The 26568-nt window shown below is 35.3% G+C and overlaps 1 long non-coding RNA gene across 1 annotated transcript in view; it reads left to right on the forward strand.

Moving 5' to 3' along the window:
- LOC134732703 (uncharacterized) overlaps positions 1 to 25857 on the forward strand; it is a 154286-nt gene extending 128429 nt beyond the window's left edge. The window contains exons 2-3 of the long non-coding RNA XR_010116125.1: positions 19228 to 19279; positions 23430 to 25857. This is a non-coding gene — a long non-coding RNA (uncharacterized lncRNA). The remainder of the gene's footprint in view (positions 1 to 19227; positions 19280 to 23429) is intronic.
- Positions 25858 to 26568: the final 711 nt, after the last annotated feature.

Here is a 26568-nt window from a genome sequence, read left to right on the forward strand (position 1 = left end):
AAGACAAAGACTTAATCAGAAGATTAGATAAGGCTCTTCCCATGCTCTAACCATGCTAGGAAGCCCCCATTAATAATACAACAGTGGGCTGCAGCTTACAGAGTGGCAACAGATAGACTTTCTCTGAGATACAGCTGAAACGGAAGCCCCCAAATCAGAAGGGTGATTAGAAACAAGGTCACTAGAGGAGTTTGAAGCCTCTGGTTCCCACACCAACAACACACTTCAAATATAGCTTGAGTACAGAGTAAATTAATTAAAATTCTCACAGTAAAGTCCTATCTACTAAAGTATCCATTGCCTTATGAAAAGATAATCAATTTTCAGAAGAAAAAAGTAGAAGGCATGCCCACAGGCAAGAAAAAGCACAATGTGAGAAAACAAAGTAATGATGAAAACCATACTCAGATAAAACAGAGACAATGAAGTTATTGGAGAGGAATTTAAAATAATTAAAGGCAGAAAATCTGCGATATTTGATGAGTAATATCATCAGAGAGATGGAAATTATAAGAAAGAATCCAAAGGAAATCTTATAAATAGAAACAGTAGCAAAAACTGAAAATATTTTCAATAAGCCCATGAGTAGACTTAGGACAGCCAAATTATCTATGAAATTGAAGATGGTTCAATAGAACACTGAAATGCAAAGAGCAAAAAGTCAAAAACATAGAATATGACAAACAGGAACTCTGGGGTAACAAACAATGTAAGATATACATCATCATTGCAATCCCACACTGAGAAGATATTTAGAGCAGCAGAAATTTTTAAATAATCAATTACCCAAAACTTTGCAAAACTAGTTACAGACAACAAATCACACAGATCCAAGAAGCACAGACTGCACCATAACAGAATAAATATAAAGATAAAACTAACGAGCAAAAATAAATCAAACCAGGCATACTATATTCAAACCACTGAAGACAAAAATCCACAGAGAAAACCAAGAAGGCAGCTTGGGGTGGGGAGAGAGGGCATGTCACTTGTGGATGAACAAGACCAACAATTACAACAGACTTCTCATCAGAAACCAGGCAAGTAAGAAGACACTGGACTGAAATGGCTGAAATTTTGAAAGAAAATGTTGACAATCAGAAATTGCATGTCCAGAGAAAATATTCTTAAGAAGTGAAGAAGTAAAAATTTTCTCAGATAATGGAAAACAAGAAATTTATTACCAGCAGAACTGTCCACAAGATATGTTAAAATAAATTATCCAAGTAGAAGGAATATGACATAGGTCAGAACAGTGGATCTATGAAAATTAAAAAAGAATGTCTGAAAAGGCATAAATTAAAATAAAATATAATCTATTTTTATAGAGAAATGCTCTAAATGTTGGGTCAGGATGGCAGACTAGAGCAGCCCATGTGTTCCACTCTCATGGAAAGCAAAACATAGGGCTGGTGAACACTGACCCTTCAGGCTGATCATGTATGAAGCCATGCTAAGACCCATCAAGGCATCAGGGGGACACAGAGAACAGAGAGGGGGCAAAACTGAGCACTAGCCTAACAGTGCCCAATGTGGAGCCAGGAGAAGCTCCCCAACTCAGGAAAGTGTAAAAGAATGAGAGCCCCTTGGGGGATCTATACATTCCACAGGGACCCTTGCAAGACTTGGGAATGAGAGGATCCCCTTGGCCCCCTCCACTGCACTTCTAAACTGAGGCAGAAAGTCTCCCTTTTATGGAGGCAACTGTCAAGTCCAAGGGGTCCTCTACAAGCCTTGGACCCTGAAACAGATGAGCATGAGCACTATAGCTCCAATAGAAGCCACAGTTGTGGTTCATGGGAGCAGTAAGATGGCTCCACCCCACTTCACCAGACACGGCTCAGTACCAGCATCCAGCCCAGTGGTCCTGCTTTGCCTGAACTTGGCCAGCAGCTGCAGCCTCCTGTTGTCCTAGGAGGTACCCAGACGACAGGGCCAGCAATCCCCCAGCCTCCACCCCTGCGACTGGTAGCCAGGAAGGCAATGCATGCTAGAGCTTCCAGCCCAGCCATCCCACTTTTATGTGAATTCAATCAGTCAGGTGCAGCCTTCTATTGTCCCCAGAAGCAACCAGACACCAGAGATGGTGAGTGATTCATCCACCACTGCCACTGTTAATTAGGTAGTCAATACATCCTAGAGCTAATAGCCCAGCAATCCCACTTCTGTGTGGACTATGTTGATGGGTACAGCATCCTTTCATCCTGGGAAACACCTGGATGGCAGGGCAGGCGACTGCACCCATCCCTGCCACTGGTACCCAGGTGAGCAATGCCTGCAGGAGCTTTTGGCCAAGAGGACTCACTTCTTTCTGAATTCTGCCAAGGAGCACAGCCTCCTGTTGCCCTGGAAAACACCTAGATAGCAGAGAGTACACCACCCACCCCACCTCTCTTAGTTAGATGGGCCGCACCTTCCAAAGCTTCCAGCCCGGTGGTCCCACTACTACCTGGTCTCTGGGCAGGCACAACCCCATGTTTTCCTGGGAAGCACTCAGATAACAAATTAGGTGACCCCACCCACACCCACATCTTCTAGCTCAGCAGGACTTACTGGTTTGGGCAGTGTCTAAGCAGGGAGGAGCCCTCACTCTCGAATTACTGAGAGAAGTGAGATGCTCGGGTTTACAGATCAGTGGAGGTGTAGGGTGACCCAGGAAGGATACAGCCTGGCTGCAAACTGCAGCCCCTGACTGAGGGAGCCCCATGGACCAGAACAGCCAACAAAAGAAATGTGAGCACAGAGACAGTCATCAGTGGGGCTCCTCCAAGACACAGGAGTGGACTATGTAAAGGAGTCTTCTCTTTCCCCATCCACCACAGAACACTACTGCCAACTACACTGAAACACACAAAAAAGCCATGCAGCCGAGTAAGAGCATATCTGATGGCTAACACTCTTAAGCACCACCTACTGGATCATAGTCCAAAATACAATACCAAAATATATTGCCAGTATGAAGCACTTGTGAAAATGAAAGCAAAGTCTCCCATCAGTGCCCCACACCAGTCAATGTGTGTGCACCCTGCTGCACCACCATACCTGCTGGCACATGCAAGCAAGCACAGTTGCCACTGCCACCACCTTGATGAAGCACTTTGACCAGCAACATCCATCATAGTGTTGTGTCCAGAAGACCAGGAACACCTCAATCGCTGCAACACAGCAGGTTATCCTCAAGGGTTCAGAGAACAAAACCAGGGTCTTGGTCCCAGTCCCCTAGAGTTACAGCATGTGGAAGCACAGAACTGAAGCTTGGCTACCTGAAATCTTCCAGAAGCAAAGGAAGTTGACTGAACCCATCTTATACCAAAATAAAACCCTGAAGGACATCAGAGAAGATAAAAGCCCCCCAAAATATCTCTCCAAAGGACAGCAACTCCAAAGATGAAAGGAACAGCCACCCACACGAATGAGAAAGAGCTAATGCAAGAACTCTGGCAACTCAGAAAGCCACCGTGTCTTCTTACCTCCAAACAACTACACTAGATCCCCAGTAATAGCTCTTAAGCAGGTTGAAATGGTGGAAATGACAGAAATAGAATTCAGAGTAGGGATAGGAACAAATATCATCAACTTTCAGAAAAAAGTCCAAAACACAACTCAAGGAATCTAAGTAATCCAATAAAATGAAACAGGAGCTAAAAGACAAAATGGCCATTTTAAGAAAGAACCAAAATGACCTGATAAAACTGAAAAACTCACTTCAAGAATTTCATAATACAATCACAAGTATTAAGAGCAGACTCAACCAAGCTGATGAAAGAATCTTAGAGCTTGAAGACCAGCTCTCCAAAATAACTCAGTGAAACAAAAGTGAAGAAGACCTCTGAGAAGCATGGAATAATGTAAAGAGAACAAATCTTACACTCACTGGCATCCTTTAAAGAGAGAGAGAGAAAGCAAGCAACTTGGAAAACATATTTGAGGATGTCATCCATGAAAATATTCCCAACCTTGCTAGAGAGGGCAATATTCAAATCCAGGAAATGCAGAGAACCCCTGTGAGGTACTATTCAAGATGATCATCCCCAAAACATAGTTGTCATTCTCCAAGTTCAAAAGGAAAGAAAAATTGTTAAACATGGTTTAGAGAGAAGGGGCAGGTTATCTGCAAAAGGAGCTCCATAAGGCCAACAGTGGACCTTTCAGCAAAATGTCCAAGAGCTAGAAGAGATTCAGTGCCTATACTAACCAGTCTTAAAGAAAAGAAATGCCAACCAAGAATTTCTTATGCAGCCAGAATAAGCTTCACAAGAGGAGAAGTAAGATCCTTATGAGACAAGCAAATGCCAAGCGCATTTGTTACCACCAGACCTGCCATATAAGAGGTTATTAGGGGAGTGCTAAATATGTAAACGAAAGATTGTTACTGACCATCACAAAAATACACTCAAATCTATAGACCATTAACACTATAAATCAACCACACAATGAAGTGTATATAATAAACAGCTAACAACACGATGACAGAATCAAACTCATACATATCAATATTAACCTTGAAATTAAATGAGCTAAATGCCCCCATTTAAAAGGCACAGAGTGGCAAGTTGGATAAAGAGGCAATGCCCAACTATATGTTGTCTTCAAGAGATCTATCTCACATGTAGTAACACCCATAGGCTCAAAGTGAAGAGATAGAGAATAATCTACTAAGCAAATGGAAAACAGGAAAAAAGCAGAGGCTGCTATTCTAATTCCAGACAGAATAGACTTTAAACATTCAATGATCAAAAAAGACAAAGAAAGGCATGGATCACTGAGACAGAAAACTAGCAAAGACACTTGAACAATGGGAGTAATAGACATCTATGAAAGTCTACACCCAAAAACAACAGAATATACATTCTCCTCATCTGAACATGGCACATATTCTAAAATCAACCAGAAAACAATCCTCCAAAAATTCCAAAAAAAAAAAAAAAACTGAAATCATACTGAACACAGCCTTGGACAGTAGTGCAGTAAATATAGAAATCAATACTAAAATAATCATTCAAAACCATATAATTACATGGAAATTTAACAACCTGCTCCTGAATGACTTTTGGATAAAACAGTGAAATTAAGGCAGAAATCAAGAAATTATTTGGAACTAATAGGAACAAAGATACAACATGCAAGAATCCGTGAGACACAGCTAAAGCAGTGTTAAAAGCGAAGGCTGTAGTGCTAAATGCACACGTGAGAAACTCAGAAAGATTCCAAATTTACAACCTTGCATCAAAACTAAAGAAATACAATCTTATCCAACTCACATTATTTTGTTGTTGTTTTAGGCTTTTAGCAGCTTGAAGCCATGGATTTTAGTTTCTGTCTCTAGTGATATGCAGAAAAGTGGGCTAAGGAAGGATCTTTACTGGCCCAATCAGAAACAGAAACTAAGAAACCATGACTGTATTATTTCCCTTGGGAGCCCCTGAAAACAAGAGCAAACCAACCCCAGTGATATCAGAAGACAAGAAATATCCAAAATCAGGGCTAAATTGAATGAAGTTGAGAAAAAAATTATTAAAGATCAACAAATCCAAGGCTTTGTTTTTTTTTAAGAATTAATAAGACAGATAGACTGCTAGCCAGACTAATAAAGAGAAAAAAGAGAAGATCCAAATAAACACAATCAGAGTTGACAAACGGGACATTACAACCAACCCCACAGAAATACAAAAAAAAAAAAAACTTCAGAGACTACTATGAACACCTGTATGCACACAAACAAGGAATCCTACAAGAAAGAGATAAATTCCTGGAGACATACAGCCTCCCATGATTGAACCAGGAAGAAACTAATTCCCTTAACATACCAGTAACAAGTTCTGAAATTGAATCAGGAAATAAAGAAAAGCCTACCCTCTAGAAAAAACCTAGGACCAGACAGATTCACAGCCAAATGCTACCAAGTGTATAAACAAGAGGTGGTACCATTCCTACTGAAACTACTTCAAAAAATTAAGAAGGAGGGGCTCCAATCGGACTAATTCTACAAGGTCAGCAACATTCTGATACCAAAATGTGGCAGAGACCCAACAACAAAAAAGAAAACTTTAGGCAGATATTCTTGATGATAAAATTGTAAACAAAATGCTGGCAAACCAAATCCAGCAGCACATGAAAAAAGTGTACATACCACAATCAAGTAGGCTTAATCCCTGGGATATAAGGTTGGTTCAACATACATAAATCAGTAAATGTGATTCACCATATCAAGAGAACTAGAACAAAAAACACATGATCTTCTCAATATTTGCAGAAAAGTCTTTCAATAAAATTCAACCTCTCTTTATATGTAAAACCCACAACAAGCTAGGCACTGAAGGAACATATCTCAAAATAATGACACCTATCTATGACAAACTCACAACCAACATTGTACTGAAGGGCCAAAAGCTGGAAGCATTCTTTTTAATAAACAGAAGAAAACAAGGATACCCATTCTCACTACTCTTATTTTGACATAGCACTAGAAGTCCTAGCTACAGCAATCAGAGAAGAGAAAGAAAAACAGTCCATCAAAATAGGAATTGAGGAAGTCAAACTATCTCTATTTGTAGACAATAGGATTCTATACCTAGAAAACCCCACAGTTTTGGCCCCCAAACTCCTAGATCTAATAAACAGCTTCAGCAAAGTTTCAGAATACAAAAATTAATATACGAAAATCAGTAGTATTTCTATACCCCAACAATGTCCAAGCTGAGAGCCAAATTGTTGCATTCACAATAGCCACAAAAAGAATAAAATACCTAGAAATACAGCTAACCAGGGAGGTGAAAGATCTCTATAATGAGAATTACAAAACAGTGCTTAAAGAAATAACAGATGGAATAAACAAATGGAAAAATATTACATGCTCATGGATAGGAATAATCAATAAGGTTAAAATGATCATATTGCCCAAAGCAATTTAGATTCAGTGCTAGATTCAATTCCTATCTATCAGTGACATTCTTCACAGAATTAGAAAAAAAAAAAACTTAAAATTCATATGGAACAAATAAACAGCTTGAATAGCCAAGGCAATTATAAGCAAAATAACAAAGTTGGAGAAATCACGTTACCTGACTTCAAACTATGCTACAAGTCTACATAAGCAAAACCGCATGGTACTGGTACGAAGACCAATGGAATAGAATTTAGAGCCACACATTTAAAACCATCTTATCTTTGACAAAGTTGACAATAACAAGCAGTGGGGAAAGGACACCCTTTTCAATAAATGGTGCTGAGATAACTGGATAGTCATATGCAGAAGATTGAGACTGGACCCCATCCTCACACTATATACAAAAATAAACTCAAAATGGGCTAAAGACTTAATGTAAAACCCAAAAACTATAAAACCTTAAGAGATAACCTAGGAAATACCATTCTGGACATAGACCCTGGCAAAGATTTTATAACGAAGATGCCAAAAGCAATGGCAAGAAAAGCAAAAATTGACAAATGGGTTCTAATTAAACTAAAGAGCTTCTACCCAGCAAAAGAAACTATAAACAGAGTAAACAGACAACCTACAAGATGGGAGAAAAATTTTGCAAAATGATTAACAGATTTTTATAACACAGACGATGGTGAATTTGACGACAAAAGGGGACACTTATACATGGCTGGTAGAAATCTAATTTAGTTCAGCCATTGTGAAAAGCAGTGTGGTGGTTCCTTAAAGAGCTTAAAACAGAAGTACCATACCATTCGACTCAGCAATCCCATTATTGGGTACATACCCAAAGGAATATAAATCATTCTAGCATAAACACACATGTACACATATGTTCACTGCAGCACTTTTTACAGTAGCAAAGACATGGCATTAATCTAACTGTCCATTAACCATTGATTGCATAAAGAAAATTTGGTACATAGACATTATGGAATACTACACCGTCATAAAAATAATGAGATCCTGTCCTTTGCAGCAACATGGATGGAGCTTGAGGCTGTTATTCTAAGTGAACTAACACAGGAACAGAAAACCAAATATTACATGTTCTCACTTATAAGTAGGAGCTAAACATTGAGTACACACGGACACAAAGAAGAGAACAACAGACACCGGGGCCTACTTGAGGGCAAAGGTTAGGAGGAGGGAGAAGATCAAAAAACTACCTATTGGAGTCTATGCTTATTACCTGGGTGAAGAAATAATCTGTACATCAAACCCCAGGATGCACAGTTTACCTATATAACAAATCTATACATGTATTCCTGAAAGCAAAATAAAAGTTAACAAAAAAATGCTTTAAGGGAATATTCACTCTGAAAATTCAGAGAAATGCCTAAAAATTCTAATGACCTCAGATTTATCATCAGAAACTGTGATTTTTTTCAACAGCAGTTAGAATAATTGGCCAACACTACACAAAAAAAAAAAAAAGAAATTTGACACAAATCTTAAACTTTACAAAAAGTTATCTTAAATTTTTTACGGATCCAAGTCTGAAACCTAAAGTTATAAAATCAGAGTTTTAAAGAGAAAATCTTCCTGTCCTGTGGTTAGACAAAAGTTTCTTATACCTGATCAAAGCTATAAAAAGGACAAAATGGAGTTCGTATTTTTAAAAATTTTCTTGCAAAGACCCTATTAAAATCATGAAAGGACAGATTTTTACACCTGCATAAATCTTTTAAAATTACATCTGTAAAGGACTTGTATCCAGAATATAAAAAGACCTCTCAAAATCTAAGTAAAAGGAAACTGAAAACACAATTAATAATGGACAAATAATTTGAAAAGATACTTTGTCAAATAGGATATACAGATAGAAAATAGACAAATAAAAATGTACATTATTAGACTATGGGGAGCTGCAAATTAAAACTTCAATTAGATATCACTATACACTTATTAGAATGGTTAAAATAATACCAATACCAGAAGCAGGAGACAATGCAGAGCTAGTGGCAACCTCAGACAAGGCTGGTGGGAATGCGAAACGGTACTGCCCTTAGGAAATCACTTTAGCAATGTCTTATAATTTTCTATTTACACTTACAGTATGGTCCAGCAACGTACTTCTAAGAATTATACTAGATAAATAAAAAGTTGAGTCCAAACAGAAACCTATACACCAATGTACATAGTAGCTCTATTCATAAGAGCCCATGTTTTTCAAACCAAAATATTTTCAACTGGTAGATGTATACAAAATGGAGTATGAATCAGCAATAAAAATGAACCAGTTATTGATACCCCCAGTAAGTTGTCTGAATCTCAAAGTTATGATACTGAGTGAAGGAATTCAGTCTTGGAATGATTCTCCTGTTTGTCAGAGGCTCACTGTTAGGAAAGTATACGGTTGGGGGATTATATAACTATGAAGATGTTTTCTAGGATGATAAAACCATCCAGTTTTTTAATTTGTGATAGTTACACAAATCTGTACAGATGGTAAAGTTTATAGAACTGTACAACAAATAAATTAAATGTTTTATGTACTTACTTTAGAGGTATAAAAAACACAATTAAGAGATATGTGAATGGATGAAAAGTTGACAAGGAGTGGATTTGGTTTATGTAGAGCTATGTTTCCCAGAGTCCCCTCCCCAGTATGATTTGGGGTTAGGGTTGATTTAAAAGGCTTTGCATGTGATTTGGCATGAGGATGTAAACAATAGCTATCACTGTATGAACCCCATTGAAAGGCTCTTGTGGCGGCAGAGGCAGAGTAACCAGCAAATTCCAGCTTGTTCTTGCTCTATTAAATACCACACCCATTTCTTATTCCTGAGTCTTGCCCATAATGACCAAGAATCAGACCTGTCACCAGAACTTTGTGTGCAGACTCACAGTGAGGGGAGGCTGATAGCTATCTACAGATTTCTCAGTCAGCCATCTTTATACAGGTCCACTCTGGTGTCTACATCACTGGCTGCTCATTTTGATCCATGAAGCCTGATGTGCAGCACCTCAGTTTCTTGGAATTTGGTCCCCACTCTGAGAAAAAAGACTGTGCTAGCCTACTGAGAAGAGATCATGTGGAGCAAAAATTAAGTTTTCCAAGCTATAGCCATTCTAACCAGTCTAACCCTTGCTGACCCAGCAGCTCACCAGGCAATGAGAAAAACCAGCTGAAAGAGCCACGGCTGGCCCAGATTCACAGAACCCTAGACCCATGGTGATGGTTTTAAGCCCCTATGTTTTTGGTTTATCATGCAGCACAGGGCAAAATATAACTCACATACTTGTTACAATCTATTTTGCTACTCATGAAAAATGGTTGGAACTTTTACTGAGAAACATCAATCATCTACGTACCAGGCACCAGAGTAGGGATTTCATAGGGTTTATCATATTCTCACAAGAAGAATTTAGAGAATCTAAGTAAATTGTCTTAGATTACCTTCCTATAAGGGGTTACATGTGAAACTCGAACTCAAGACTCTAGTGTCCATTATTTTTCTGCTGCACCCTTCTGCCTCCTCCTTGTGTGAAAATAATTTAGAGTCCAGGATAAATTTTTAGTGGAAAACATTATTTGAGATGATCTCCCTTCCCCTGATTATGCTTAGCTCCACATAAACACACACACACACCCACACAGCTTCTTTAGTGACAAGAAATTAATAGCTAATAAATAAAATCAATCAGAATGAGACAGCATTTTTAGATAATCGCCAAATTAAATTAGCAGATCCTATACACAAAGTAGCTTGAGTTTGCAATGTTCCATTTTAAAAGGAAACCTACATTCCAAAAGCTAAGAATCTCTCTTCCAGTAAAATCTTCATGTTTTTCTACTCTATCATACTAACTTCCACCTAAATTACTACTGTACTTAAAAAAAAAAAACTTACTTGCTCTATTCATTGTTACCTAAAGCTTTCTGTAGTATAACAATTCTATAAATATATGTTAGAAAGTAAAAAATATCTAGACCGTAACAAACAACCTTTGAAGATCTTCATTTTTTGTACATAATTTATTTTGTTTACCTTGAGAAATTTGGAAGGCAATTAAGAAAAGAAGTAAAATATCCCCTGCTTTCTTTTTATAGTTTCACAAAGGCAGGAGATACTATCTGGCCTTCTCTAGCTTAGGGATCATTAAAAAGTTGCCACTTTGATGTGTATACAGAAAAAAGTTTCTCTAAGAATTGCTCGCAGGTTTCTGGATATGCCAAAACAGAACAAACAGATAAAGATGAAGATGCTAGAAATCCCATGTGGCTTATGACAGATTTGCAAAGTGATAATTCTTAATAATGCATAGTTCAATTTTTTTCACCAAGCATAATAACATTGTAATATTTTCCTTTATTTTTCTCACAATAAAGTCCCTAGAAGAAAAACACATTTTTTTCCAAGATAAATGAAGGTCATAAGGAGGTAAGCAAAGAATGAATTACTTATTGATACATCAAAGGAAAATAATAAATAGTTTGTGATAGCTACTGACATAAATTTTGTATTTTGAGCTAAAGTCCTAGTTTCTAATTATTTAATTTTGTCCTGCCAATATGGCATTCTGGGAAGCATAGACCATGTTTTCTATTTTATTTATTATAATAGAACCTGTATTTTATTTCAATTTCACTAGGGATTGCAATTCAAAGATCATTTATCTTTCTCACTATTTAAAATGCCCTTAGCAGCTATCACCCTAGTATAAAAGCCAGTTAATTTTGGACCCTTACCTTTTTTTAATGTGCTGCTTGGAATATGCATGCAGGACAAAAATTGCAACTTCTAGGTTCTCTTGTTAGAAATGAGAATGGTTTGTTATTTTTCCATATTTTTGCAAACTGAATGTTTAGCAAACTGTGAATGTACATTAAGAAATAAAATGTACACATCATTACAACTCCTCACTTGAATATGTACCAGGAAGATAATTTTGCTGCTGGAGTTAGAGTACTTATTGTTCCAAATATTTGGCATATAGTTTATAGGCATCGTAAGACTTCACTTTTTCCTCCGTGTTGCATTATTAATTTCTGTAAAAACACTAGAAATTTTTTTACTGTTAAAAATAACAAACTTTGGGTCAAGCGCAATTTGGCACATCAACCTTCTGCAAATGTTAAAATAAAAAATGGCTTTTGGTGTTGTAGGCAAATTACGTCTGTTTTATTTCCTTTACATATTATAAAATGATCATTTGTCATGAAAAGTTTAAAATTTTTAATTTATTTAAAAGGAAAAAATTAGAATTCAGCTTGAACTATGATAATAGAACTTAATCATGTAGCAAAGAAATACTGAAGAAAAAAAGTCATAGATTGCACCTAATGTGAAACACACACGACATTTTAATTGCATGCTATATATGTGTTAATATTTTATTTACCTTAAGTGCCATAAATCTCTAATTTGTTATGAAAACAGATATAAAACTATGATTGTATTATAACCAATAAAATAATGAGAATAATGTAAAAGTACTAGCAGAACTGAGTTTTCTAGTAAATAAACTTTTGATTAAAAACTGTAACAGATTTTTAGGTAATATTTAACTAATATTATGTTTCAAGTTCTCATGCATGTTTGATGCCAGCCATTTCAAGTTCAATTGTATATGAGTATAGTAGATTGACACAGTGGACCAACTTAGTCTAAATATTTTATTTTTAAATTATAATTAATTTTTGAAATTACATAGACAAAAATGGCCTTCCCGTCATTATGTCTATGAATTCCGAGCCTGTATCATTATTTCCAATGTCTAAAATGTATTTGTGAAGATTGTTCAAAGCACCCAGAGGATGAAAGAGGCCACTGTATTACCACAAAAAAGAACTCTTCTGAGAGTCGGAAGAAAGAGTTTTACTCTACGTTCATCCACTAACTAACTTTGAGACCTTGGGAAATTCAATGGAGCTTAATTGGCAAGTTCTCACTTTTCAATAAGAAAAGAAAATTTGACTACATTATTTCTATTTTTTATTATACTTTAATTTCTAAGATACATGTGCACAACGTGCAGGTTTGTTACTATGTACACACGTGCCATGTTGGTGTGTTGCACTAATTAATTCATCATTTACATTAGGGATTTCTCTTAATGTTATCCCTCCCCCATCCCTCCACCCCACGACAGGCCCCGGTGTGTGATGTTCCCCTCTCTGTGTCCAAGTGTTCTCATTGTTCAGTGCCCACCTATGAGTGAGAACATGCAGTATTTGGTTTTCTGTCCTTGCGATAGTTTGCTGAGAATGATTACATTATTTCTAAGGCCTACTTTACTTTAAACATAGAAACTTGATCACTGATGACTCTTTACTGCTCATCAACACGAAATACATTTCAGCACACACTGGATTCGAAGCCCTCTAAGGAGGGAAGGGCCCATATCCATACTGTCATCCCATAAACCCCCAGTACCCAGCTCAGTGCTGTATGCATCCATACGCAAAGCACTCATAGAAATTTGCTGAGTAAATGAACACATGAATGAATGCATGAATATTTTCTCCCAAGTTAATACTTTTCTTGTCATGAAATGATCTTGCCTGGTGATTACTTTTCATTGTCTAATGTTATTCCAGTTATTGTCATTAGAATCAGAATGCTTATCAAGCAAGTATAATGAATTTTAAAAGCACAAAAGTTTGGTTTTCTTTGCTGATTTGATGTGGGTAACTTTGACTTGCTAGACCTTCACTCACAGATTCAAAATTTTAGAAGGAATTTTTTCAGCGTTAGGAATGGAAAATTATTTAAAATTACAGAAAATGTGGAACATTTGTCCCCTTAAAGTGAACTAGAAAATCCAGAACAACCCTCCTACTAAGAACCATAGACAAAGCATAAACCGGACTGGGGCCTTACAAGGCTCTGAAGCTTATGAGGCCACAATCTTGGTAGGAGACGGAAATTCAAAGAGGATTCTTCTCTTCAGTTCTGAAATAGGTATCTGACACTCTATGAATATGAGCAGGATGTTTGAGGGTTTTGTGAGAAGGATAAAAGTTGAAATTCACAGCCAACCAGTTTGGGGCTCTGCTAAGCTGCCTGAATTTGGCAAGGAGCCATGAAAAGCTGTACCTTAGAAATAAGGGTGAAGCAACCCTACTTCCAACCTCCAATCTCAGTCTCTGAAACTGGGGTAGGAGACCACGGACTGCTAGTGTCTCTGAGAGGTGCCTGGCAGAAGTAAATGCAAATCTCCTCTGAAAGAAGTTAATGTTGTCTTAGGCCTCCAAATAATTCTTAAAACAATTTTATTACATATGGTGCTTGGCACCTAATAACAAAAGAATGAAGCTAGAAGTAAGTGTCGTTTCCCCAGAGAAGATCACTCTTTATCTTCCTTACAATAGATTTTACTTCCATATAAATTTGTCACTAAGTATAAATTTCAGTCTTATTGTATTCTTTATTTCTTTATATGTATTTTAATCAGAACCAAAATGAATCATATAAATTCTGAGACTGGCAACACCACAAACTTTCAAAAAATGTGTCAGAGATATTGTTTAGCATATAAAAGGAGAAGTAGTACTGTCTTTCTTCTATGACAAAATTTTTGTCACTGCTGAAGTAAAATAACATTGCTGAGGGAAAGATTTGTTTTCTCCCATCAATACTGGCATAATTAAAATGGATATAGTTGAAGCATTCTGGTCTTCTATGGTTGTGATTTATTTCCACAGACAACTTTTTTAAAGTGTGTACTAATGTTTGAGGAGGGAAATTCTATGAATCCAATTTTTTTAAAAACATATGCACCTAATATTTTCATGTCACAATTGGGAAACTATTACATAGCCAGTACGTCATATGCGGTGTGTACAATTCGCTCTTCTTTACTGAATCAGAAATTTATATGGCAGCAACTAATGAAATAAGTTTTCTCTTTCAAATGAATTTTTAAAATATTAAATTAAAAAGTGTTTTTTCTATTTTAATTACAAAATTCCAAAATAACACCAGAGAGTTGTGTTATAGAAAAATGTTGCAAACACACTAGCTTATCAGCATTCAGTCAACAACTTGGAATTCCCAAGGGGTTGGTATTTGGACATGGGGCCTTTGGGAGGAGATTAAGTCATTAGGGCAGAGCCCTCATTAATGAGATTAGTGCTTTCATAAGAAGAGACTGGAGAGACTTGCCTCTCTGTCTCTATTCTCTGCCACCTGACACCACCAGAAGATGGCCATCTATAAGTCAAGAAGCAAACTCTCTTCAGACACCAGATCTGCTACTCCCTCCAGAACTATGTGAAGTAAATGTTGTTCAAGCCAGCCAGTCTGAGGTATGTTTGTTACAGCAGCTTGAACTGACTGAGACATTTAGCATTTGATACATGTTAACTCACCGAATCCTCCCCACAGCAACATGATGGAGAATAATGCCCCTACTAATGATGACCTTTAAGTAGCATTTACTATCTTAGCATAATCAAATATCACAGTGATCAAATATTAAGTAATTGTTAACATTTCTGTTCTACAGATGAGATGCATAAAATTGAGTTACTAAATCAAGGTCACAAAGAAAGCAGTGATAGGACGAGTGGTGGAAGTGAGCAAGTATAGCTTCCCCAGTCCTGGTTCCCAGCAAACACTCCTAGCAAGAAAAAGGGACCTCTTCTCTTGCCCTCTCTCTGTCTTCTTCTTCTACTCTCCCTTCTTTTCTCTCTTTTCTTTTTTCTCTCCCTTTCACTATGCCTCTTTGTCCCTCTCTTTCCAAATCAATCTGCAAGTGGACAAACATTTTAACTGAGTATGATAACTGGTTTTTGAATCAGACAGAGAGGATCTGCTCTCTTTCCAGAATCACAAATATATAGATTTTAATATTCTATTTAATTACATCTATCATATTTCTATTATTGCTAACAAAGTTTTATACACACAGATACACACACACACGGCCCAAGCAAATCAGTTTAATAACCGTGAAAAATATTAACCAAGATTTTGGTTAATTTTCTTCAAAAGGTTTAAAACCGTGAGGGCTGTATAAGTATAATCTCTCAATCAGAACCCATGAAATTTTGATAAAATGCTTTTTCACATGTTAATCTCATAAAACTAATAAAAATTCATTTTAAAGTAAAATTTGATAAAATATGTATTACATTTTGTAGGAACATCTCAATTGCAACAAAAGAACTTGGATGTAAAATGTCAAGTACTTACGATTTCTTTAATTACCTGAATTTTTTTTCTCTTTTCTATACCACAGTGGCTGACTAATCTAGGGGTAATATGTTACTTCACCAAATAATGCTGATAGTCTACTTTATTGCACTACAGATTTAGAGATGTACTACAGACTCGATGCTGTATAACATGGCTGAAGCCTGGTTAACATTTTTAGTAAATGCAAGGAGTCAATAAATAGTATAATAAAATTTACTGTCCTATTAGTGCTAATTAGGTTAGCTTCATTTGACTCATTTGCTGCTGCAGACTTGTCTTATAATTTGTCTTTTCTTAAAAGATGTCAGTACTTGTGAAAGAGCATCATCATCAAATGTGTAATTTTTTAACCTAGAAAATAATACTCAAGTGCCATGTCTTAAAATGTAAGATGCACAGGTCCTTTGAAACCAGCTGCCTCCTCCACCAAATAGCTACCTATCACTTGTAAAGTGTCATCTAGTAATTAGTACCTTATGGTAAAGAAAACAATCTTCCCTTTTGTAACATACTAACATCACATAAAAATGATCCATAATCAAGATGAGAAAGGTAGCAATAGAGTTATCAGGAAGCTACGTTTTAATGCTTTTTAAAAGAGGCTAAATGCTTTGCAAAAGAATAGTTTATTTCCGAGAATCAAGCAGGAGGAGGTATTGCAGTTGGTTCACATATTACAAGAAGAAAACAAAGGTATAAAAGGCAGATGAACTTACTGGAGATTCAAGGCCATGGATATTTAACAGCTATTAAAGATTATATATCACATCCTACATCCTCCTGTGGAACATTTTCAAATAACCCCACCATCAAACAGATACAGTCATGCACACATGACCAAAATGAATGGAATTAAAACAACACAACAACCAAAATACACAACCCCAAAGATATGTTTTATATAATTGACATTTTCACACACATGCTCACATACACACACACACAAACACACACACACAATGCCAGCTAAGACATGTCAAAATCTAAAGCAGCTGGAGTACAAATCAATATATTGCTTAAATACTCAAAATGTAGATGGTTGTGACAACACTGGATTTCCATATGGTGTCATCAGTGTAATATAGAAGGTATGTACTCCTGGTGCCCACGTTACCTTTTCTGGTTCTGGAAGATACATTACCTTCTCAGTCCCATCCATAGGAAGGAGTGACTACAGTGAATTTATGAAGTGCTATTAAAAATATATATATATTCAGTCTCAAAAACACTCAATCCAAATTTTCTACCGATAAAATAATGTCTCAAGTAGAAGGCTTTATTAAATTTTAGAAATATAGTACTAGGTGGTGTTTTATATGGAATTAATTTATCTGGTACTGAGTCAAGGCTTACCAAGGTTAAGCTTGGAGGGAGAGGAAAATGTAGTACTCCTATTCACCTCCCACAACCCCCAAACAAGGGAAAGCATTTAAAGAGTTTTCAAAGTGATGTCCTTTAAAAGATGAATTTCCTTTGAAGTAAATAAGACTTCGATCAAAAAATAGTTAGACAAATTTGAATAAATGCATTATTTTAAAATTCTGAGCACAAAAATATCCATGTAGACAATTTCATAGCATAAGTAGATAAATAAAAGCATCACTTTAAAAACAAAAGGCAAAAGAGATTAAAGCAAAAACTTAAATTGAAAGAATGTGGGTACAGGAATATAATACTTTGAGAATAATACTCAATATCTTCCAGTGTTGAATTTTATGAGTATTTCATTGCTACTTTCCTTTTTAAGTTTCTAGTTTTTATCAAATCTGAGGTATCCAATCTCCTTTAAAAAGCCTGTTATTTAATTTATCTTGATTAGTAAATTAAACACATACATGCACTTTGAAATTGATTCCATTCAGGTTTATCATAAAGGAGACAGAGATTTCTGGTAATTCATAGAATAAAAAAAGAAAGACTCTTCACACCCCTGTATTTCTAAATATACTAATTAGAGTTAACATAATTATCTGTAGATTTGATCTTTTAAGTCATGGTCTACAGAACTCTTTAATCTCACAGGTGCTTAGAGTACTTAATATAAATAAAATAATGTTAAAATTTTGCCTTTGAAATACTTTATCCTATAATTTGAAAACATACTTACTACAAATTTGTTTAGAATAATGATATTTCAACTCTACTAAATTATATTTTTAAAGAATAATTAGTCAAGTTTTATCTCCTCAACAGAAACTTTTCATTCGTGTTCCCTTCTCACAATTCAAATTGCTCTCTTCTCCTAACAAGTACTTCCAAAAGGCAAACAGGTCAATTGTCTACCAAAAGGGGGTACATTCATTAGCTACCATGACAATGTTCCAGATAGCATGGACAGCAGACAGAGATTGCTGTTCCAAGTCTCAAAGACATTAATTTGCATTTCCATCCCCACATCCAGCTTGGAAATATTCATTGTTGCCTATAATTCAAGAAAGTATACGTTATTGTAGAACATCGTTAGAACCATACATAGCATTATGAAAGATGGATGAAAGACTAGTTTTTACTAATCCTAGTAGGACTTTAGCTCATGATCATCCTTCTTTTCCTATGTTAGTCTCCTCATGCTGCCATGACAAAATACTACAGACTAAGGTCTTAAACAACAAAAATGGATTTTCTCACAGTTCTGGAGGCTAAAAGTCCAGCATCCAGGTGTCAACCCGGATGACTTCTGATGGGGACTTCCTTCCTGGCTTACTTTCTTGCTGCATCCTCATGTGGCCTTTTCTCTGGGCATGGAGAAAGTGCTTTTGTGTCCTCTTCTCTTTATAAGGACTGCAGTTCTAGTGGATTCTGGTCCCACCCCATGACCTGATTTTGCTTTATTTATCTCCTTAAAGACTTTATCTCCAAATATATTTGGTTTCAGAGCTTTGATACAATAATTTGGTGGGGACACAGTTCAGTCCATAACACCACCCATCTGGCTAAACCCAAATTGCCTGGGCAACAGTTGCCAAACTGTGACTACAGTCTTTGCTTCCCACTACAATCTGCCTCATGTCTATGGTAACCCAAGTTTTTCCACCGCTTCCAAGAATTCAAACAGTGAATGATTCTTAGAACAAAATTTAAAATTGACTGTATTCCTCAGTCTATTTTATAAAACCTTTATATTTCTTCCCTCCACAGAATTCCCACCTTAGAGTTGTTCTTATGTTGCAATATTATAATAAGGCTCAAAGTAAGGAATTTAGGTTGTTTGCTTTTCTATTCTATACATATATACATTTAGAGGGTACAGATGCAGTTTTGTTTTATGGATGTATTGCCCAGTGGTGAAAGTCAGGTTTTCACATTTTTATACAATATATTTTGATTAAGATTACATATGTTTGAAATTATATTTATAGTTATACCTATTCCTTTACTTAAAAATTTGGAAATCCTAATAATGTATATGTATATTATATTTCTATGAAAACTACTGTGAAAGGAAATTGGCCAGGCCACATTGCTAATATATTTGTAATAAGCAACAGGTTTGTTGAAAAAAGCTCTGAAATAAACAAGACAGGATGAACTGTATAATGCACTATAGTAGCAAACTCTAGGGTATAAATGCATGATACCATATATGATTCATGAGTTTCTTTACATATATGCACAAATTATTGGCTTTATTTAAAAAGGAAAAATGACCAAAAAGTTAGAAAAAATACATATACCTACATAATTATAAATCTCATTAATGAATGGTGGAGTGTCCAATAAGTTATGGATAATAATCAGAGGTAGAACTATAATAAGTAAGTAAATAAGAAACAGTGAGGGGTGTAAATCAAGAAAAAGCAAGATAAAGTTGACTATTGCCAAGGTTGTTCTCTTTAACCATGTCAAAAATGTTAAAGAACCTTCTCAATCAGGGATGTCAGATCAAAGTCTTCATGAAGAGACTCAGTGCACAGTATGGGTGAACTATAAATACCCAAACACCCCCATTTATACCCCCAACACAAACTCACCGGTAGACACGCAAATAAAAAGAGATTTCATCTGACCTGATCTTGGCACTAGACAGAGGAGAGGGTCTCGTCTGAGTATCAGTGACCATGAACTACCTTGCATATAGGTTTGGACCCAGATGATTCACTAACCACAAAATTTAAAACAAACAAACAAACAAAAACTAAAAATGAACTTACTGAGATTTGTTTTGTTTACTACAGAAGAAAATAGGACTTTTCTTTTTGTCTCCATTTCAAAGAAAATGCCTCAAATCATTCCCCAAATAATTTTAAACATAAATCTCAAATGAACACACCCAAAACATAAAATTACAAGACACATGAAATAATAAAGCCCATTAACAAAAATCCAAACAAAAGTAGCAGAACAATTAGAAAAATAAAGACTTATTGATATTATTAATTATAAATATATTATTAATAAAATAAATAAATATCTCTAAGAGCATTAAGAAAATAAGATGAAACTGAAGGTATAAGTATGGAAGTAGATACTATAAACACTAATAAACATATTTGAATAAATGAAACTTCATAAAAGTATAGAAGGGTAAATTATAAAACCTAAAATTTTTCAATCCATGGATGAGACAAAGTATATTTTAAAAGCTGAAAGGAAAATTACTAAAGAAAAAAAAAACAGTTAGTTATTCAGAAAACATTACTGACAGTAGAAGGAATGGAAAAAATGGAAGCGAGTTTAAGAGGTTAAACTTAAAAATACCCGAGAATTTTCTAGAGCTAGACAGTTTAGAAACCATGTATTTTGAAAGTACAATAAATCCCTAAAGGGACATATAAAAATAACAAAAGAAAATAAAATGACACCTAGATAAATTTAGCTGACATTTCAAAGAACTAAAAGTGATGTTGAAAACCTAATACTTGTTAGTGGGAAAATACAAATCATAAAGGAAAACACATACCACATAGTGCTTTAGTTAATGACAGGCTTCATACATGACAGTGTTCCCACATTATAGTATCTTATTTTTACTGTATCTTTTTTATATGTTTAAATTTGTTTAGATACACGAATAGCATTATGTTACAACTGCCTACACTATTCACTCAGTAACATATTATACAGGTCTGTAGTGTAGGGGCAAGAGATTACATCACATAGCCTAGGTTTGTAGTAGGCTATACTATCTAGGTTTGTGTAAGTACACTCTATATTGTATAATATGGCACAAAATTTCCTTCAGTCTATGGGTATGAGGTATATATGAAGCATGCATGAATTTTGTTTCATCTTTAGTTCCATTTCCAACATATCTCATTATGCATATTTCAAGTATTCCAAAAATAAAAAAAAATCTGAAATCAGAAACACTTTTGATCTATGCATTTCCGATAAGCAGTAATTAACCAGTACATAAATATAAATATGTTTAACTAGTCGGTGGAAATTTCCTTTAAATAACTATTTAATAAGAAAAGGAAAGGTAATAAAGTTTCTATCTGATGACATTAAAGACACAAGCTATTCTTGATCCAGGTCAGAATATGAATGATTATTTTGCACTGTTCCTCTCCATTGGAACCAATACCTTAGAGCAAAAGTAGAGAGATACTATTGATAACACCACTTGTCTAAAGACGCAATTTAAATAAACTATTGTAAGTAGAAACACATTGTAACATTTGAAATTAAAAGTATCTTCTCATTAAATGTAGTTTGGGCTTAGGTTTTGAATATTACTGAAAGTATTAATTTAGCTTTAAAAATATACCTTTGGAAGACAAATATATTAACAAAATAAAATGTGATCAATCAACAAAAGAGTTAAATCAACTTTGAAATCTAGGTTAGCTTGGAAAACTTGTTGAACTTTTTTGTTAGTATACTTTCAAATCAGAATGTTTTGACCGTAGAATGCAATTAGTCAATTATCCGTGATGTAGTCATGAAAACAACTTTGAAATCTCCGCTTCTCAAGAAGGGAGGGATTTGTATCCAACTCAGATTTTGTGTAGCTTTATCTGACATTGTTGTGTTGAGAATTATAACATCCGAATTTTCATTGATGATATCAACTTATCACCTAGATGATGATGTTATTGTCTGGCTAGTGTACTTAAGTAACTTTCAGTAGTGGATTGTTTACATCTAAAGTTAATACCTGGCTCTTACATTAAACCAGAAAAGGCAAAGTTTTTATTTTCAGGGTTTTTGATCTGGAAGCATCTCCTTGATGCAGTTGTGACACATTCTAAAAATAAAAAGGCTTAGGTAACTGTGCAAACAGAAAATGTAAACCTAATCTTGTGTAGGGTATATATAAAATTTACTTATTTTTATGACTGCAATCATATCTAAAAATTAAGCTAGGAGTTTAATTAATGAAACCTCTAGCTGCTGTGTAAATAAATGAGACAACGTGTCTTTTAAATAACCAATGAAGTTACTCATCAGTTATGTGTAATAGGAAATAAATTTATAATATCATCTACATTAAAATTAATATCCATAAAATAACAATATATCTATGACTTTTGGTGTATTTATTTCAAGAGCCTGAACATAGAATATAATGTTTCTTTTTTAAGGAAGCAGTGAGGATTCTGGTAATAAAGTCACTTGTATTACTTTTTTCCTCCAAATTGTATTTGTTTGACACTAGTAGCATTAATAACAACTTTGCAGGTAATGAATATTTTATAAAACTTGACAGTGTTGTCTGTTTTGTTCTGTTTTAAGTATTCATGACTGATATTAGTTTATTTTAACCATTTATAAATGTCATTAGAATAACCAATGATATTGTTACTAATTAAAACCTTAGAACAGTGGGTAAGGTGTTCAAGAGTAAGGAAACAGCCTGGTTTTACTGAGATTTTAGATGATCTCATATGTGAAAACTTTATTGCTTCTAATAGTTAAAATTTTTAAAATAACATTAAATGTTGGTGGGTCCAAATTCTCAAAGCTTTGAACTTCTCTGAGATAGGTTGTTTTTATGTTATGGAATTCCTTAGGGCATGCCAATTGAATTAGGAAAACGGTCCCATAACATCTGAGGACTTATCCTTGCTGTTCCTAGCCTGAGACTGTTCCACAAGGATATGGCAGTAATCTTAGCAGCCAGTCTTCTAGAAAGGGCTGGTACTTGACTAAGTGCACGTATGGAAATCTAGCAGACTGGCTTTTAGTCTAGCATCCTAACACTGCTTAAAATCAAGCTCTCTCTTCCTGTTATGTAGTGGGCACATGGTGACTAACAATCCTGAGAGCCTTGTCCACACGCAAGATTGGCCATGTACGTGGTGGCTGCTTGAAGCAGAACAAGAAGCTCTTCATGAGGAGGGTTTCCCAACTCCCTGCGAACCTTGTCAGGTATTAATTCATATCTTGTCTTTCAGCTACCAGAGACACCAACTGTCACACTGGAGCCTGCTTCTGACCAAAACATCCTCTGTCAAGCTATAGACTGCTTCTGACCTCAGGTTTGCCATTCTGAACACATAACAAAAATAAAACAAGAAAAAGCATAAGGTATGAAATGTTATTCAAAAAAAGAATGATGAAACAATAAACTAAAGCCTGGGCAGTAAATATTCTGTCTTCAAGATTCCAAATGGAAAATTTTTTAGAAAGACTTTTCCTACCTTTCCTACTTTTTGTAATGTGCATCTGGAATACTTGAGAAAGGGTCCCTAAGGATTGCTGGAAAAATACCTTAGCTTCTGAGTCTGAGCTTTAATACTAGTAAACACTGGATTTCTGGTAGTAGAGAAGGAAATTTAGTATTGCATGATGGTGAAAGATGAAAAGAGAGGCTTTATGACTGTATGATTTGGGTAGAACTTTTCAGTTAATTAATGAGGAAATAGCTGAAGTGAGTCAATGAGGTACAGAGTTTATTTCATACAGATACTTTTAAACTTCATAATGCCATGACATACCTGATTTGTTACTAATGTCCACAACTTATCAACGTGTTTATGGCAAAAAAAAAAAAAAAAAAAAAAAACTGCATGAAGAAGAAAATTATAGTTTCAAAAATTTCTAGAATTTGGTTTCTGAAAGAAAATGCAAGTGTCTGTGTGTTTGTGTACATATATTCTAGATAGATGAGCCAGTAAGATAGAGTGAGCATTATTTTTTCTTATCCAAAGAAAAAGAAAAGCAATGCACAAGTAGAAGACCTGGTAAATTTAGTATCATCATAATCACCTAAAAGTTTTGTGTGGGAAGGTAAGTCATAACTCCAAATATTTTTTAAAACTACTTAAAAATTAAAATTTGTACAAGAATATTTGATCCAGAAGAAAGAAATATATATATATGGAATTATTAGAATTAGGATGCAGAGCATTTCAAACTATCTTTAATCCAGCAATATAGTTCTTATAAATTAAAAGTCAACATGGCAAATTACAAATGTAATATTTAAGTGTGTCCTCAAGAAACTTAAATATAAATATTGCAATGATTTCTGTTAAATTTAGTTTTAATTCTCTTTAGTAATGTAAAATTCATACCTTTATTTTCAAATATAACCATTGAGATAAGATCCATTTATCCTGATGGAAAGTAGAAACAAAAGTGCTTTGCCTGGCAGCAAAAGATACAAAACCATTATCTGCCAGCACATTCTGAGCTAATGCAGAACAAAGGTTTGCTGCTGGGGAGTGGGGGTTGCTGAGAAAGCCTAGTTTTAAATCCCAGGTGCAGAGTTCCAGTGGTCCAGACAGTAGAATTAGATCCCCACCACCACCACTCAGCAGCCTAACTCAGAGAAAGAAGCAAGAGAAGCTTGCTGCTGGGGAAGAGTCAAGAATAAAGATAAGATCCCTACTTTTGCACCAAGTGTCCAGGGACGGAAGAAAATTAGGGACAAAGCAGGAACTCAGAAGAAAGATCTAAGCATCACTCTAAGCCCAAAGCAACAGCAGCCCATCTTTGATTAAAACCACACTGGGGGCCGGGCGCGGTGGCTCATGCCTGTAATCCCAGCACTTTGGGAGGCCAAGGTGGGCAGATCACAAGGTCAGGAGATTGAGATCATCCTGGCTGACACGGTGAAACTCCGTCTCTACGAAAAATACAAAAAATTAGCCGGGCGTGGCGGCAGGCGCCTGTGGTCCCAGCTACTCGGGAGGCTGAGGCAGGAGAATGGCGTGAACCTGGGAGGTGGAGCTTGCAGTGAGCCGAGATCGTGCCACTGCACTCCAGCCTGGGCGACAGAGCCAGACTCTGTCTCAAAAAAAAAAAAAAAAACACACACACACATGCACACACAGACACTGGGAATTTGATGTCTGTGGAGCACTGAAAATGACAAAAACAAAACAACCCAAACCTAGTTCGACTCATGACAAGACAGAATTCCTCACGCTGACTGACTGACAGATGAAAATGTGTGCTCATTTCTCTGTGTAATTATCATTTACCTCAGTTCCTAGCATTCTTCTACAAATAGTGTCTGGCTTTCAACCAAACATGGGATACACAAAAAGGCAAGAAGAAAACAACCTGTTCTCAGTAGATAAAACAAGCAACATAACTAGACCTAAAGACGTGGCTCTGAGTCAGGACTAGGATTAATACATACATTTAATACATGTAATATTTATTTATTTCATTGTATGCAATTTTACATAAAAGCTATAGTCTATAATCATATTGCAGACTCAAGTTAATAATATGCAAAGTATTCAAGGGGAAATGTATTGAGATCTTCAATATACATTGAAATTTATTCAAAAATGAAATGTGTTAATGGATGAAAGATCAATAAATTAAAAGTGTCTGACAAAACAATATGATAAAATCTTAATTATAGAACCCTGAGGGCATGCAAATTCATTCATTTTTTTAAAAATTAAAAATGTTTACAATATACTATTGGAAAATATAAATTAGATGGCATATATTTAAGAGAATCCATATTGTGCATTGTGCAAAAATATACTCCAGACTAATTAAAGGATGAAATTTAGGAGAATAAACTTAAAAGTGTTAGAAAAAAAAACAGAAAAATGTCCTAGTGATTTCAGTATCAGAAAGGATTTAGTAAACAAGACAAAACCTGGACTCAAAATTTCCAAAGATAAGATCTCAATGTTTTAAGAATGTGCAAACCTTCCCATAATATATACTGACATAAAATGCCAAATTGCAGTGCACTGCATTGTCACAAAAAAGTGAAAAATATGAGTAATGAAATTAACAAAAATTAAATTTCTTAGCACTGTAATTTCTAATTACAATAAATAATTACTTTTATAATTTAAAAACTTCATTACAAAAAGATGAAACTGTCCAGAGTAGTTTTCTATCATTAAAGCTATTTAATTTCTTATTAAATATTGATCCAGAAGGTGACTACATATCAAAATCTATACTTGTCCATGACATATATAAAGAAATACTGTCAGGGATGTTAATGATACTTGATGCCATCCTGAGAGCTTTAAAAGCAGACACTGCTATGAATCTTTCCTATGTATACAAATTTTTAACCTTATCTTTTTAAAAACTCTTCACTGCTGGTCA

The sequence above is a fragment of the Symphalangus syndactylus genome, chromosome 16, assembly GCF_028878055.3.
Source record: "Symphalangus syndactylus isolate Jambi chromosome 16, NHGRI_mSymSyn1-v2.1_pri, whole genome shotgun sequence".
Lineage (NCBI taxonomy): Eukaryota > Metazoa > Chordata > Mammalia > Primates > Hylobatidae > Symphalangus > Symphalangus syndactylus.